This window comes from Marmota monax, unplaced genomic scaffold, assembly GCF_021218885.2.
Source record: "Marmota monax isolate L192 unplaced genomic scaffold, Marmota_monax_Labrador192_F-V1.1 WCK01_AAM20220418_F8-fsc00089, whole genome shotgun sequence".
Lineage (NCBI taxonomy): Eukaryota > Metazoa > Chordata > Mammalia > Rodentia > Sciuridae > Marmota > Marmota monax.
In genome coordinates, this window is record NW_026694744.1 from 833,197 (window position 1) to 851,629 (window position 18,433).

General features: G+C 36.3%; 1 pseudogene; it reads left to right on the forward strand.

Moving 5' to 3' along the window:
- Positions 1-1,744: 1,744 nt before the first annotated feature.
- LOC131423402 (poly(rC)-binding protein 2-like) lies at positions 1,745-2,729 on the forward strand (annotated as a pseudogene).
- The last annotated feature ends 15,704 nt before the right edge of the window (positions 2,730-18,433 follow it).

Below are 18,433 nucleotides of genomic sequence, written 5' to 3' on the forward strand. Positions count from 1 at the left end.
TATAATTGGAAAGAGGGGCTGGGGTTGTGGCTCAGTGGTAGAGTGCTCACCTAGCACATGCGAGGTGCTGGGTTTGAGCCTAAGCACCACATAAAAATAAATGAATAAAATAAAGATAAAAAAAATTGGAATGAGCAGAGACAAAGAAATAAATCTTAGGATACGGGCTAGATTTATTATCTAATAGTATAGGTATGGGCTGATCCTTCACTACTCGTGTTTGGGATCAATCGAGTAGACACTTGAAATGATGAGGATTTTAAAAATAGAGAGGGCCTTCAGCTCAGCACCACCTAAAACTTCATTTGTTTGCTGCTTTGCATTTTTATGATTTGCACAAAATTCCTGAAGCCTTTGGTTGGACCAGATCAACTAGCTCATGAAACTGGGACTTGATATATTTATCCCATCTACTTTCCTAAATGTGTACTCTATTAAGATGAATCTTGGGAAAAGAGTTTTGTGATCACACAAGTCACTACATACTCTTGACCTATTGTAGTTTCACAATATACCTTGGCATATTAAAGACCTGTTCGTCTACATTTAGCCCCTTGCTCCCAAAATGAATTTTAATATATATCATCACATACTCCCATGGAAGAGCCTTCCTGTGATTGATGTATATTAAAATTTCACTAACCAGTGTTTTTTTCAGAGCAGACTTTGTATAACAGTTTTTAAAACATTCTTATAATGAAACATAGCATACATATGAGAAAGTACGTGAAGCACAAGCATGCAGTACCTGAATTATTGCAGATTAACCACTCTTACAACTAACATCCAAAATGTCACTATCCTCTCTACTAGATTCCTGTGTACTTCTGCCCCATCACAAGGCCCTTCTTCCTCTCTAGAAGTAATTATTCTCCTGACTTTATGATAATAACTCCTTGTAGTGTTTAATTTTTGCCACATATGTATACAACCTTAAATTATACTCTGGTTTTGTTTCTTTTCAAAAGCTATATAAATGGAATTCTAAAGTATGTATTGCAGGGGTCATAAAGTATAAGTATCTCCACCTTTAACTGAAAACATCAAATTGGTTTTCTAATTGATGGTACCAATTGACATTCCTACCAGTAGTGCATGACAGTTTCAGTGTTCCATATCCTAGGTTGTACTTGGTAGTGTTAAATATTTTAATTTTGGAAAACTATTCAGAGTGTAGTAGAGATTTAAAGACCTGTTTGTCTACATTTAGCCCCTTGCTCCCAAAATGATTTTTAATATACATTATCACATGACTAGTGATGGCTTTGGACATGCTTTATTATGTTTATCAATCATTTGGGTATCCTCTTTTGTATGGCTCATGTTTAAGTCTTTTGCTCATTTTTTTCCCTTGGGTTTCTATTTTTTTTTTACTTTATATATTCTATCTAAATGCCCTTTTTTGGGTATAGGAATTTAAAATATCTTCTCTCTTTCTATGGCTTAATTTTTCTCTTTCTTAATGATACCTTTTGCTAACATAAGTTCTCCATTTAAATGTAACCAAATGTGTCAATTGTTTTCCTTTTATGTCTCATACTTTAATCACATCTGTCTCCATGTCCAGTGGTGTTCTGGAAAACTTTACTTTGAGTGGTTAAGTCTAGTAGTAGTGAAAGCCAAAACTGCAGGCTCATGGCAACTGAGAAGAAAAGGAGAGTGGGTGGGAAGGGGAAGGGAAGGCCAGAGACAGAACAATAGAAATCAGCAGGAAGGTGACAGGGGTCCTGGGGATGGATGGGAAATGTTTGAAGTGGGATTAAATGTCACTTTCACCATCCAGCAATTTATGCATGGAATTTTGCAGTATCATCATGAAGGGGACTTAGTTAAGAAGATATGTAGAGTAGTGGATATATCAGCATGCAGAAGGGAATTGTACTGAGAGAATTACTACTTTACCTAGACCCACTAACTCCATCTGTTAAGCCTTTGCTATGATCATTGACCAACTGAAAGACAGGATCCCACAACCAATAGATCCTGGTCACCCTGAACATGGTGGTCCCTGCTAATCAATGTGGCTCTCTCATTGGCAATTGTGGTTGCAAGATCAAGGAAATATGAGAGAGTAAAGGGTTCAGGTGCAAGTGGCAGGGAATGTTCTTCCCACTTCTACTAAACAGGCTATCACAACTGTGAGCATTTTACAGTCCATCATTTAGTGTGTCAAACAGACCTGTATGCTTATGGTGGAATTCTCCCAACCCTGAAGTACACCCAGCTGTCCAGTCATCTTTGAAAGTTGTCAGGACAGGTCAGCACAGGCAGCAACAGAGCAAGCTTTCCCCATACCTTCCATCTATGTATGTTAACTCTGACCTGGAGGGATCTCCTCTATAGAAGCCTCTACCATTCAAGAACAACACACTATTCCACAGTCTCATTTGACTGAGCTGCCCAGTTGGCAATTTAACTCTTGTTTTCCTATTTTGCATGGCAATATCTGATTCAGTGGCATTGCATTCATTCCCCAGCAGTTTAAGGTTATTGGGCAGGTTTGGATGCATCTGCTTACGACTACTCATGAACTCATCATTCCAAGCATATTAATGGGGCATCAGGATGCCAAGATCAACAAGGTTCACCAGATGTCTGGAACACATATCAAAACTGCAAACCCAGTGGCAGGATCTACTGATAGGCAGGTTATAATCATTGGATCTGCTACAAACATTTGCCTGGTTCAATATCTAACTGCCAAGTCTTCCTCAGAGATGCTGCCATGAGTAACAACTGGAACAATGTAGATTTATCCATAATCCCTTTCAACTGTTCACCACCCTTGATTCATCTGTGTAATTTCTGAACACTCAGCAATTCCAGGTTTTAAATAGTCTGTAAATTTCAGTTTCTCTATACTTTATCATTCACTTGTGATTTTTAAAATTATTTTAATTCCTTTCCCCATTCAGCTGTTAGTACTGAGCTCTATATTTAGTTTTATAAGCCTCTCCCTGCTTTGTTTTATTTTGGAAATTTTTGCTCACAGGTTTTTTTGTTTGTCATAGAACTACTGGAGTGGTTTACTTCTGTAATGTTAGAAATTTTTTAAAGTAATTAAAAGACTGGAATTTTTTTTAGCTAAACAGGGTTTCTTCAGAGTTATCTTTACTACTTTTTTCCCCATCACATGAAGCTTGGAATATTGATGTATTCTCACTCTGTTTATGTATCTGCTCTACATTCTATGAGAAATGCTACAAGGACAAAACATTACATCCCACTGGTAGTGGCCAGCAATTGGAGGTAGGGCAACTGAAATTTATTAGATTATTACTATATTTCAAGCACTGTACTGAGCTGTTGACATACATTATGCAGTTGTTTCTCTTACCAACTCTGGAGAGAGGTATTATCCCTCTTTTGTAAGTGGGGAACTTGAGGTTTGTTAAGGCAAAATTACTTGAACAAGGTCACACAGATAAAATAGCCAGTCAATGACAAAGGCAGAATTTGTACTCAAGGTTGAATCTAAATCCTAAATCCATGGCTTTCCTAATGTAACATACTGCTTTCCTATAGAAATGAGATTTAGGAAGTGCTATGGACTAAAATGTTTGTGTTTCCCAAAATTCGTATGTTGAAATATTGACACCTTCCAAGGTGATAGTATTAGGAGATGGTTGAGGAGTTAGTTGATTAGGTTATGAGCATACAACCATGAATGGGATTATTGCCCTTGTAAAAACAACCTGAGAAAATAGAGAAGATAATGCTAAGTGAAATAAGCCAGTCTCAGGAAATTGAGGGTCAAATGTTTTGTCTGCCATGTGGAAGCTAAAGCAAAATAAGAGAAAGAAGGAGGGAAGGATAGAATATCATAAAGATATATGGACAATCAGTGGAGTAGGAGGAAAATCAAAAGGGAGGGAGGAGGGATGAGAAAGGGGAGAAAATACAGTTGAATTTAACAAAATCATTTTATGTGATCTTAACAAAATCATATAAATATACCACAGGGAATTTCACATTTATGTATAAGTAGAAAGAAGCAATAAAAAATAAATGAGTGAAAGAAAAATCAGTAGAGGAAGGAGAATGGGGGAGGGAGGAGGGAATGGAAAAAGGGGGGATAGGGAATGAAATCAAATTTCATGCATGTATGATTTTGTCAAAATGAACCCAGCTACTATGAATAACTACAATGCTCTAATAAAAAAGACATCTCAGAGAACTCCTCACTCCTTCTGCTATGTGAGGACTTGGGGAGAAGAAGCTGATGATGAATTAGGAAGAAAGCCCTTACCAGACACAGAACATTATGCACCAGTTTGGGGTGTGTGTGTGTGTGCTGAGCATTGAACCCAGAGCCTTGCACATGCTTGACACAAGCTCTACCCATGAGTTCCATCTCCAGCCCTATACTGGTACCTTGAACTTGGACTTCCCAGACTCCACAACTGATACATAAATATTTATTGTTTAAGTCTATAGTATTCTCTTACATTACTTCAAACTGACTGAGACTACAAGGTTGTTCTATGAAAGGGACAATAGAGTATTTCTTTTGTTACACGATAAGTGGCAAAGAAAATCTTTATATTCACTTAGTCTTCATGTAGGTTACTCTAGAAGCAGAGCCTAAGACAAATATTTGAATGTAAGTCATTTGTTTGGATGACGGTGCCAGGAAACACCAGTGGAGAAAATGAGAAAGGGAAAGTATCCAATACAATGAACATTAACAAACTCTGGAGGCAACAGGAACCCAATCATGCTAGGGAACTCCCAGATCTCATTGTTACCCCATATCCTAGGGTTGTTCCACTCCAGTTCTTTCAGTTGATAGATAGGGAAGCTGGGTATTTATCCACCAACTCACATCCATCACTAGAAGAGGGCACCTCTTGGACAGATTGGTTCTTCAGCACTTTGGACTTGCCTAGAAGCAGGTCTAGGTGCTCATAGAGGTAGAAGAATTCCTGTGGCAAAGCATCACAGGTGCTTGCAATAAAAACTTTGTGGCATAGAGGTGGCTATTGAGGGGATATGGCAGAAAACCCAATATTGTCTGTGACACCCTCTACTAATGAAAGCCAATTAAAACAGAGCTTTGTTAAAGGAGTGAAAGCTATAGAAAAGTTTAAAATCCCTCCAAAGCACTGTGCAATGTAATATTCCTGAGATGTTCACACTGGCACTTTCAAATGTAATTTGCCACACTAAGGAAGTGACATCCACCACACTACAGTGTAATAATTTAGCTATTATTTAAGAGTGAGCTTATTAACAGTCCATTCATTTTCTCACAGCAGTTCTGTCACTGAAATTCACCCACTGTGTCTTGTGACTATTAGTGATACTCTGAGAAGTATTATTTATAAGTGTATACAAAAAAAGATTTGACAAAGATTTCCCATGCAATCTGATGCTAAAGACACCATTTCCAAGGCTATCTGGGAAATTGGCTGGGCTGGGCTTGATCTCAGACATTCTTTCATCACTGGAGTGTTTCATTTCATTTTTCCACTCAAAAAAGTGGAAAGGTGTAAAGCAGGGGTAGTGTTTAGATATTTTAAACACTGACTAAAGGAAAGGGCTGTTTAATGCAGTTAACCTACCTAATCCCTTTCAGAGAATAGCACTTTCAATTGAAGAAAACTAATAAATGGGGAAAAGGGAAAAATCAACTATTTAAGAAAGTGACAACCAAAGTTAACATGCACAAAGTATAGAGGGTTGTGATACTGGACAGATATAAAAAAAAAAGCAAAAATATACTACAAAATGGAAATAACTTTCAGTTTCTGGATGAATTCCTTGTTAGATGATATACAACTAATGCTCTGTTTTATACAAGTATGTACCACAATTTAATTCACTTGCACTATAAGAGTAGTTTTAGATCAAAGAATAAAAGTAAGATTAAGGTACTTAGTTATCAAGCAGTCACTCCTTTCCTAACCAGCTCCCTACCACCACATATATATGTGCACATGTCCATGCACACACACACACACACACACACACACACACACACACTTCTAACTACAACATTCTCTTTCTTAAATATGAAATAATTTTGGGCTGAGGTTGTAGCTCGGTGGTAGAGCATTTACCTAACATGTGTGAGGCACTGGGTTTGATTCTCAGCACCACATAAAAATAAATAAAGTTCCATTGACAACTACAAAAATAAAAAAATATGAAATAATTTTTAAAGAGTTGTAATGTTGTGGCTAGGGTTGTTGCTCAGTGGCAGAGCATTTGCCTTGCATGTGTGAGGCACTGGGTTTGATCCTTAGCACTACATTAAAAAAGTAAACAAATATAATAAAGGCATGTTGTCCATCTACAACTGGGAAATTGGCTAGGCTGGGCTTGAAAAAAAATTTTTTTAAAGAATTGCAATGTTTGGTTGTATTTTAGCTTCAGGATTTTGTTGTTCTTGTTATGGAGGCAAAATAAACAACTCATTGATCACAGCACTAATGATTGGACCTGACTTAGCTGAGTTAGAATTCTGGTTCTACCACTTAATGGCCTTAGTTTCCTTATTTGTAAAATAGGGCTAATAGTAGTGTATTCCTTATCAGTAGTAGGAAGAGAAATTTGTGATTCAGTGGAAAACCATGTACTGTCCACTGTAGGAGGGTAGAGAAACCTTTTCTATAAAAGGCCAGAGAGAAAATATTTTAGGTTTTGTTTGCTATATGGTCAGTGCTCAAATTATTCAATTACAGCAGCCACAGATGATATACAAATAAATGTATTCCAATAAAACTTTATTTATAAAGAGTCAGGTAATGGACTGCATTTGGCTCAATCTAGAGTACATCTTTCTGGGTTATATAATTCTAGCCTCTCATTGCCATTGAGGGTTTTTTACAACTCTGTGTTTGCAAAATTATTCTTGTTCATAGACATGCAAATTCTGTCTAGTAGAAATTCAACCGACTTCCTTCTCCCACTGTGGAAAAAACAAGTTTTGCCTTCATTTGTATATTTATTTCAATATTCCTGATCTCTAAATATGTCTGTTCTTTGGAATCTCCCTTCAGCTGATTTGTAGCATCTGACTGTTTCCATTATTAGTGAGTTAAATTTTTAATATTTTTAAGGAAAAAAGTACTCGAAAAAGTACTGTTAAAATGGTAAGGGAGACTTATTTAGGACTATTATGACAGGTGTCAAGACTATCACAATAGAGGAGAGAGGTCCGGCTCAACTCCAAATACAGCAAAGACAGCTGAAGATTTATAGCCAATGAATACAGTGGATGGAAAATTACTAAAATGAGATATCAAGAGTTGAGGGACTCTTGCTAAGTTGGCTTAACAGGACTTTAGCTGAATCCAGGCCAAGAGGATCAGATATCAAGGGTGGGGGAATTCTCACTAAACTAACTTAGCAAGATTATTGCTAAAATTGGGCTATGCAGGCTGAAGACAAAGCCTAAGAATGAGACAGTTTAAATGAGGGCTCAAAGGAGTCTGTTTAAAGACTGATCCAGAAGATAGTCTTTGTCAGTTCCTTGTCTTGTTCAAGGAAAGAAGAATAATACAAGTCTATTACTCCTTTGGTTGCCTTTTATTCAGTAGAGATCAGCTGCATCATGACAGATTTGGTAGTAAATTATTTGGTTAAGAAAATTTCTAGATGTTGAGCTCAATGTATCCTGAGTTGCCCACACAGCAGAAGTTCTAGGCATGAAAGTTTCCTGTTGGCTTCAGCTTGCAAGACTTCTTTAGATCCCAGTGATGGGCACAGGGAATGGGGATAAAGTATCAAGAGCAATCAAGAGTCCCAGTAAGGATCTGGGCTGTCAGGTTTTAGTTCTCAGTGATGCCAGTCAGGATGGTGGGAGAAAAATTGAAAATGTTAATTGTAGAGTTGTAGTAAGATATTGGAGGAAGCTAGAAGAACTGAGAAGTTGACAAGGACTGAAAAAAACTGTGAAAGACCATAGAAGCCAATTCAATTTGTAGGTAGACATAAGGCCTCAAAGACAATGAATATGATTAGATTCTGATACACCACAAGGGTGTGCTATAGTTTCCCAATGAAACAAAATTTCTATAGTGACCCCTCTTTTTGATTAATAATAACCAATTAAGCTTATTCTTGTTTTAAAAATAAGTCTTGTCTCCCTCAGATTTGGCCCTATTATTTATATAAGTATACCAATAATGATAACTGTCTACATAGACCTTTTAAAGTTTGCTTTCCTAGAACTTTTCATTAAGAATCTCAGAGTAGGCTTTCAAAAGACTTTTGAGGATAGGCTGAGCCAAGAACTCACTCCCAGACTTCACCTACCAATACATAAAAATTTGGATGAGTTCTTCTCTTTTCAAGGTTTCTGCAATACCCTAATATTTCTGGGCCTTACTGTAATGGTTTAGATATGAGGTTCCCCCCCTGCAAAACTTATATATGAAACAATGCAATAAAGTTTAGATGTGAAGTGATTGAGTTATGAGAGCTTGAACCTAATCAGGGCATTAATCCACTGATATGGATTAACTGAGCTGTAACTATAGGCAGGTGGCAGGAAATGGCTGGAGGAGGTGGGTCATTGGGGACATGTCTTTGGAGTTTATATTTTGTCCCTGGTAAATGGAGTTCTTTGCTTCCTTGTTGCAATGTCGTGAGCTGCTTTTCTCCATCATACCCTTCCACCATGATGTTTGACTTTATCTTGGGCCAAGATGTATGGAGTCAGCTGATCATGCTCTGAAACTGTGAGCCAAAATAAACTTTTCCTCCTCTAATTGTCCTTGCCAGGTTTTTTTGTTACAGTGACAAAAAAAAAAACAATCTGACTAAAACATTTACCCACCCATAAGACTAGGTAACCTGTGATCCAGGTACCAGGCAGGTTTTATCCTAGAGGACTTTGTAAGCCTACGCTCCATAAAGTCAGCCTTTGTTCCTTAAAATTGTATGGGTCATATCTGATTTTCTTCATCATTCTAAATTTGACATTCTGGTAAAAGCCTTGATAATATAAATAATCTTAAAAATTATGTCCTATTACAAGGAAGATAGTTTCTTGCTGAACTCATGTAGATAATTATATTGCCATGGAAATAAGCATACTTAATAAGAATTTCCAAATTCTAGAGGGGCTAAGTAGAAAGGAAAGATAAAGATTTCACTTTTGTTTACAAAAGGATATTCTAATAAGTTATTATGAGTTATGTATATCTTAAGAAAAACTGAAAAGAGCTCCTTACATTTAAAATTAAAAACTCAGCAATATCTGAACAAAATTTATATAAAATCATACTCGTTATTCATCAGTTCAGTTAGTCCCATGTAATGACTTTTGCTCAGCTTGATCTTTGTTACTTTTATTAACCCAACAGCTTCTCTTCTAGAGTTCTAGAACTCTTACTCACTCCACTGGATGGTATCAAAATTATTTAAACAATGCCACCAGAAGTCTATGCCCCATATACCATGGGTCTGCAAGACAGTCACTTTTTGTTGAAAATGAAGCACTCTGGCCTGTAGCTGGAAGCAAATGTTTTCAGAAAATAATAAGAGCAAAACCAAAACCATCTATGTATTAAAAAAAAAATTAAAATGGCAGTGGTTGAAGATATGGTAAGAGTTTACTTAAAAGGAAATTTGGTACTATGGAATACACTTTTTTAAATAAGAACCAGAATCATGATTGATAACATTATACCAGGACATATCATAGACAGTGATGATATTGGCAAGTTTCTAGAAAGTTTATATAATTTCTGAAACACTGATATTAATATTTACCCATACAAATATAACCTAAGGAAGAATAGTCATCTCTTCTTAATTGATAATGCTTTCTATGCAATTCAACATATCAAATAAACAATTATTTTTAAATATTTTGTTCAAATTGAAAGAGTAAATTCTTCAAGCTTCTTGAGAATTCCTCTGGGAATTATCAAACTCCACTCAAGATCAAGACTATTTCATTTAGAATTTGATTCAGGGAAGGGAAAATGTGAAAAGAGGTGAACATTCGACTAAGTAAGATACTATGTCACTATGAAATATTATTCAGCTATGTTTAGGAGATAACATTATTGTAGAATACCTTAACTCTTTTAAAAAGTAAAAAAGACTTAGTTCTCTTAAGAACAAGACAAAGGTTAACAAAAAGCATAGATATACAGATTTAATGCAATTCCTATTAATATTCCAATGACATTCTTCATAAAAATAGAAAAAGCAGTCATGACATTTATTTGGAAAAATGAGGCCCAGAATAGCCAAAGCAATCTGTAGTGAGAAAAGCACAGCAGGAGGCATCACACTACCAGGCCTTAAATTATACTACAGAGCTATAGTAACAAAAACAGCTTGGTGTTGGCACAAAAACAGACATGAAGACCAATGGAACAGTATATATACAGTTATCTTATACTAGATAAAGATTCCATAAATATACATTGGAGAAAAGATAGTCTATTCAATAAATGGTGCTAGGAAAACTGGATATCCATATGTAGAAGAATGAAACTGAACCCCTATCTCTCACCCTGCACAAAAATCAACTCTAAGCGGGCCAAGGACCTAGGCATGAGATCACAGACCCTGTGCCTACTAGAAGAAAAAGTAAGCCCAACTCTCCATCATGTCGGCTTAGGAATTGACTTCCTGAAAAAGACTCCTAAAGAACAAGAAGTAAAATTAAGAATCAATAAATGAGATGGTATCAAACTAAAAAGCTTCTTCACAGCAATCAAGACCATGAAGAGAGAGCCTACAGAACAGGAGAAAATATTTACCACATGCACCTCAGACCACTAATAATCTTCAGGATATACAAAGAACTCAAAAAAACTTAACACCAAAAATACAAATAACTCAAATCAATAAATGGGCTAAGAAACTGAACAGACACTCCACAGAAGAAATATGAATGGTCAACATATATATGAAAAAATGTTCAACATCTCTAGCAATTAGAGAAATGAAAATTAAAACTACACTGAGATTTTATCTCACTCCAGTCTGAATGGCAGCTATTAAGAATATAAACAACAATAAGTGTTGGGGAGAATGTGGGGAAAAGATACACGCATACACTCATACATTGCTGGTGGAAATGTAAATTGGTACAACCACTCTGGAAAGCAGTATGGAGATCCCTCAGAAAACTGAGAATGGAACCACTATTTGACCAGTCATCCCACTCCTTGGTATATACCCAAAGGACTTAAAATCAGCATACTACAGTGACAAGGCCATATCAATGTTTATAGCAACTCAATTCACAATAGCAAAAGCTATGGAACCAATCTAGATTCCCTTCAACAGATGAATGGATGAAGAAAGTGTAATATATTTACAAAATGGAATATTACTCAATCATAAAAAGAATGAAATTATGGCATTTGCCAGTAAATGGATGGAACTGGAGATGATCATGCTAAGTGAAATAAGCCAATCCCAAAAAATGAAAGGCCCAATGTTCTCTCTGATATGTGGATGCTAACACGCAATAAGGTGGGGAGGAGAGTATAGAAGTGTATTTGATTAGACAAAAGAGAATGAAGGGAAGGGAGAGTGAATGGGAATAGGAAAGAGAGTAAAATGAATTAGACATAAATTTCCTATGTTCATATAGAAGTACACAACCAGTGAAAATCCACATCATGTACAATCACAAGAATAGGATTCTAATTAGAATGTTATAATTTAGGTATGTAAAATATGTTAAAATACACTCTACTGTCATGTATATCTAAAAAGAACAAATAAAAAATTTAAAAAGCAAAGTATAGAACATTTTAAAATTAGTTTCTTTTAATTATAAATAATACTAGGGTTCATTCTGATATAATTATATAAACATGGAATAGAAGAATCTTTTTCTTACCTAAAAGGTAAAGAAAACTTAAAAGGTTACTTAAAAGGTAATCTCTTACTGACAGCATACCAACAATCCAAGAATATTTTGTCATTTGTAACAGAAAAAGCAAAATTTTGATTTTGTATCACTATGCTTTTGATATTATAGCTCATTTTTTAAAAAAACCTTATAAATAAATTCATCCAATCTTAGCTAGCTTTAACCATGTGAGATAAGATTGTTTCCTTTAAAATTTTATTACTGCAAACTTTCTAAAAATTTTAAAAACCTCTTTATTAAACTACAATTGACATACAAAAGGCTGCACATATTTAATTTATACAACATGGTGAGTTTGGAGATAAGAACACACATGAAACTATCACCACAATCAATGCCATAAATATACCCATCCATATTCAAGTTTTCTTCCACCATCTTTATTATAGTTTACATGTGATAAAAACATTTAACCTAAGATGTGCTCTCTTAGCAAATTTTTTAAGTGGACAATACAGTTTTAATAACTATAGGCACTATGCTGTACAATAGATATCTAGGACTTGTTCATTGTATATAACTAAAACTTTGGACTCTTTGACCAATACTTCCCTACTTCCTCCTCCATCCAGTCCCTGACAACTACCATGTCCATGTTGTTCTCTACTCTTATAAGTTTGGGTAGCATGGATATTTTAACAATATTAATTCTTCTAATCCTTGAGCATTAAATAAATTTTCATTTAGTTGTATCTGCTTTATTCTTTTATCAATGTCCTAGTTTTCATTGTCATCTCCTTAATTAAGTTTATTCTTAAGTATTTTATTCTTTTTCATGATATTGTAAATAGGATTGTATTCTTAATTTCCTTTATGGATAGTTCATTGTTAATATATATGAATGCAACTTTTTTGTAATTTGATTTTGTATACTACAACTTTACTGAATTCATTTTCAGTTCTAATACATTTTTGTATGTGTGGAGTCTTTGGGTTTTCTGTGTGTAAGATCAGGTCAGCTACAAACAGAGATAAGTTTACTTCTTCCTTTCCAACATGGATGCCTTTTATTTCTTTTTCCTGCCAGATTGCTCTGGCTGGGACTTCCAGTACTATGTTAAATAGAAATAGTGTTAGAGATATCCTTGCCTTCCTCCAAATCTTAGAGGAAAAGCTTTCAATTTTTTAGCATCAAGTGTGATGTTTTCATATATGGCCTTTCTTATGTTAAGTTTTTTTCTATATCTAATTTGTTGAGGGTTGTTATTGTGAAAGGATATGAAACTTTTGCAAGTGCCCTTTTTGCATCTATTAAGATTATTATATAATTTTCATTATAATTTATATGTTTCACCTGTTAATATAGTTTATCACATTAATTGATTTGCACATGTTGAACCATCCTTGCATCTCAGAGGTAAGTCCCACTTGGTCATGCTATATGATCTTTCTAATGTGCAGTTCAATTTTGTCTGTTAATATTTTGTTGAGGATTGTCACATGTATGTTCATTGGAAATAGTGGCCTGTGGTGACTTATGGTATTCCTTTATGACATTTGTCTCAGAGTGATTCCAATCTTATGAAAAGGTATAAGTTTCTTTTTCTTGTGTTTTTTGAAGAGTTTAAGAATTGGTTTTAATTCTTCTTTAAATGTTTAGTATAATTCACCTGTGAAGTCATCAGTTTTGTGCTTTCTTTGTTGGGAGTTTTTTTTTTTTAAATTTCCAGTTTAATCTCTATTTGTTATTGATCTTTTCAAGATTTTTACTTTTCTAGATTTAGTCTTGTCAGGTTGTACATTTCTATAAACATATCCATTTATTCTAGGTTGCCCAGTTTATTGGCACAGAATTATTCATAATAATTCCTCATGATCTTTTTATTTCTTCAGGTTTACTGATTCTTTATTGTGCTTAGTCAAGTGTGCTTTTGATAATTTCTATTGAATTTTCAGTTTAGTCATTTTATTCTTCAATCCTAGAATATGTTTGCTTTTTTAATGAATAAAATTCTGGTTTTGTTCATGTATTATTTTTCTGACTTCATTTAGTTTTCTGTTTTCTGAAGCTCACTGAGCTTCTTTAATTATTTTGAATTATTTGTTAGGCAATTTGTAGATCTCCATTTCTTTGTGGTTGGCTACCAAATTTTTATTTGATTCTTTGTTGCTGTTGTGTTTCCCTGATTCTTCATGTTACTTACGAATTTTTGTTGGTGTCTGGACATTTGAAGAAGCAGTCACCTCTTAGAATCTTAATGAACTATCTTTAGCAGGGAAAGATCCTTACCAGTCCTCCCAGGGAGAGATTCTGGGACTCTCTCAAAACTTTGCACCCACACTCATTCCACTCTTCTTGATCCATCCTATAGGAGAAGTCTTAGAATTGCAAACATTCTCTTAATTCTAAGGTTCTGAGAGTTGTCCATTCCTTTTTCTGAGGAAAGTACACCAAAAAGCATTAGGTGTAAGTTCTACTTTTCTCCATTTCTCCTGAAGGCAATGTCTTAGAACTATACCTTCTCCTAACCCACATAGCTGTGCTGAGAGCTGAGAGCCATCCACCTCTTTTTTTGTGGGGCAGTGCATCAAGATGTTAGAATTATTGGGGTAAGCTCCATTTCTCTCTCCCTCCCCCCCCCTCTCTCCCTCCCTCCCTTCTTCCCGAAGGAGCAGTGTCAAGATTGTGTAGCTTCTATAAATTCTGCAGAATTTAGATGGCTTATTAGATCCATGCCAGCTGCTATAGTCTGTGTTCCAGGTGTAGGAGCACAAGGGAAACCACCTGCAGGAGCATGCCAGAAGCCATCTGTGAGGCATGTATAAGCCAGCTGCTGGGGGCTATGTACTAGTCATTGCAAGGGTCTGTGGGTGTGCTGGCCTGTGGGATCCACAAGCTGGCTGTAAGAGTCTTGTAAGGTGATTTTTGAGATCTCCATGTCAGTTACTTTAAGCATCTGCCCCTTTACTTTGTTTTAGGTGCCCTTGAGCAATCTAGTCATGCAAATTCCCTCATGTTCTGGATGGGGAGAGAGAGAAGTGAGCCTCTTTGGAAGTACCCTCAAGGACTGGGGAAGTTACATGTTCACTACATGCTTTGTTTCCTCCACATGAAAAATCATAGGTCAAGGGGGTCTTCCTTGACCCTGAGTTATGTAGGTTTAGGGTAGAGACGATGCAGTTAAAGTGAAAGTTCTTATTATCCCATTAACTGTGGCTGTTCTCTAATTTTGTGTTCTACTGGGGTGCTGGAATCTGTCAACTAGACTCTGGACCTCTCATAAAATCTGTTCATTCTGTTGATGATCATTGAATTGATGTTTCTGTGGGGCTATAAAGGCTAGGACCTCTTATTCCTTCAACATGCTGACATCACTCACTTTCTACAACTTTTTATATTCATCCAGTTTTTGTCCTACATTTTCCTCTTTTCATTTTTTTTTTTGTATAACCTCTATCTCCCTGTTGAGGTTATCTTTTGCTTCTTGGATTTGTTTATGTAGCTCATTGTCAAAGTGATCTTTCACTGCATGTATTTGTTCTCTTATGCCTTCTTTGAGATCCCAAAACATTTTAACTAAGTATATCCTGAAATCTTTGTCATTTTTTTTTCTGCTGTAGCTACCAATTCTTCTAATGACGTGTTGTCTTGATTTGTTTGTGGTACTTTCTTCCCTTGTCTTTTCATGTTACTTGTGTGTCTTCCTTTCCAGCTCTGTGGATCTGGTGTGTTATTGCTTTTACCCTATAGATTTGTAGTGCTCTTGTAGGGTTCCAAGATCTCTCCTTTGTGGGGAAGGACAATGTTAACAGATCCCAATATCAGCAATACATCACCTATGAACAAATTGTTGTTATTAAGACATTTACAGTTTAGTGTCGATGTCCAGAAATGTTGGATTCAATTATTATTTAAAATGTAATCAGTAGTTTCATAAAAAGGATTACAGTTTCTGGTGGGGTCAGGCATAGGACGATATGTTGAGGGGAGAAGATGTGAGGTATATAGTTAATATGTCTTAGAAAATGTGAAGGAGAAATCTAGTGAAGAGAGTTAGTAGCAGGAGAATAGATAGGAGGTAATTTAGGGTAGACAATTGTGTGGGAAGACAGTAGAGTACATAAAACAAACACACATATGTTTTTAGAAAAATACAGGATGTTAAAATAGTATAATTTGGAGGGTGAAGTAAGAAGAAAGAGAAAAAAGGAAAGAAAGAAAGAAAAAAGAAGAAAGAGAAAAAAGAATTTAAAAAAGAGAGAGAAAAGGGCTTATGCCATCCCTCTATATTATATTATTCAGGTGACTCAGTCCTCAAAGCCCTATTTCATACAAAGTTCTTGGTTTTACATATGTTGGGGATGTGAGGGCCAGAGGATAGAAGGGTAGAACTTAGGGATCAGTTTCTTTGTCTTCTCATCCAGTAGGTGTCTCTGCCCTCAGGGTGGTGTAGATAACCGGGGTGTGAAGATTGGATCTGGCATGGAGTGTCTGGAAGCGGGGAGTGCCGTCCAAAAGTCCCAGCAGGGAAATAGTGCCTCACGGGTCTTTTTTTGTGACCACTCATCTGACTTGAGTCTGCCCCCCCATCATCTCCCTCTCTTGCCTGGAGATTTCCCAAATCCTGATCTCTCTGTTATGCTCCAGACTTTAGTCCCCTCCTCTCTCTTATTTATCAGGTCCCAACTGCAGGACCTTTCATTCCCAGGCTAACACCAGATGGGCGGTGCCCTGTTTGCACTGCACTCCCGTCCAACTGAGAGCTGTTCTTACGTTGGGTGGCCATTGTGACGCTTAATGCTGCTTGGGAGGAGGGAGGAATTGGATACCAGGTACCTGCTCAAATGGTGATCCAATCTGATAGCCATGCCCACCACAAAATGGCAAGGAAGGTTTTCCAAGATGGAGTGGTCTGCTTCCATCGCCCGGGTGTCTGGTGATGTGGGGGGAGCTGGGCGATGGCCTTGTGCTGTGGGTAGGTAGCAGCCGAGTGACCTGCGTGGGAGCGGGCACAGTCTGGAGTTCTGCAGAGGTGCTGAGAGGTGTTTCTGCTAAGCCGCTTGTGAGCCGTGCGTGGGCTACAACTGTGGGCTTTGGGTCTGGAGTCCGGAGACTTACTGGAACCCAGAGGCTCTGATTTCTGCACAGGTGGTCGCAGCACTGGTGATTTCTGTGAAATTCCACTGGACCCTGGAGATCCAATCTGGGAACTGCCCCCACCTAATATGGCGAGAATGTTGAGCCAAGATGGCGGCGGTCTGCTTTCAGCGACATGGTGTCTGGTGAGGTGGGGGCAACTAGGTGATGATGTTGTGCTGTGGGTAGGTTGCAGCTGAGTGACCTGTGTGGGAGCGGATTGAAGTCTTGGCGGTCTGTAGATGTGTTGATAGGTGATTCTGCTAAGGTGCTTAAGGCGCTCACGAGTCTTGCGTGAACTGAAAGTTTGGGTCCTGCTGGAACACTGAGGCCCAGAGCCCTGTGTGGGGTAACAATGCTGGTGATTTCTGCAGAGAGTAGCTGTATAGGGGTCCTCTAACACTCTCAGAGATGCTGTATTTCAACTAGGTGAGATCTGGATCACAGAGCAACACAGAATGCTGCTTCCCTCTGGTCCACCATCTTGAAACCTCCTACATTTTTCTCTTTTCAATTCATGAAAAAAATTACTTTTTCCCTTAACAAAAACATGTCTTGCCTGGCATGTGTGAGGCACTGGGTTCAATTCTCAGCACCACATTATAAATAAATAAAATAAAGGTCTATCAACAACTAAAAAAAAAATGTTAAAAAAAACATGTCCTACAATACTTTGCATACTTTGCATACAATTTCCATTTGTCTCATTATTAAACTTTTATTCTACTTACATCAACTTAATACATATGATTTTAACAATTATGTTTGGATTGTTCATGAAAATTTCATAAGACATTAAACATAACTAGCTATCATCTCAAGTTATTTTCCTGTTAACTATTTTTTTTGTATATGTGCATTAGGCAAGTAGCAAAAAAAAGCAAAAGCCTAAAAGAAATAGTTTTTTTTTGTTGTTTTACTGCTGCACTTGACATACACAGAGTAAAGGGATATCAAAAAATTCATTTTTACTGCAGTTTTACTTGTACATTTGTTTGTACCTTGAATTTTTACTTTTATAATCTTAAACATCCAGTAGATATATTACCTTATTTGACTAGTAAATCCAAGCAGAATAAAAATGTATGCTCATTTTACACTTAGTACTGATAACTCAGAAGACATACCTGGTTTTATTAAACCAATAATGTCACACCAGCCTTACTTTCCAAAGATCACCTAAATTATTTGCACTTGAAAAACATTTGAGTTCGTTTTTATATTTCTGGGAATGTTTGGAATATTTAATTTACATTAAGTGCTTATTTATATCTAGGCCAGTTTGAATAGTACTTCTTGATGAGATTTTATGAAATATTTATATACATATATAAACATGCAAATAGAAACAACTAGAAACACTATAACTTCCATTCCAAAATTTTAACAATGTGTCAGGTAAACACAGTAATAGAAAACTCACTTTTTAAAATAAAATACTTTGCTCCACTTTATATTTTTATCCAAATTGTGTTTCTGACAGATGAAAAAAGTTAAGGTTA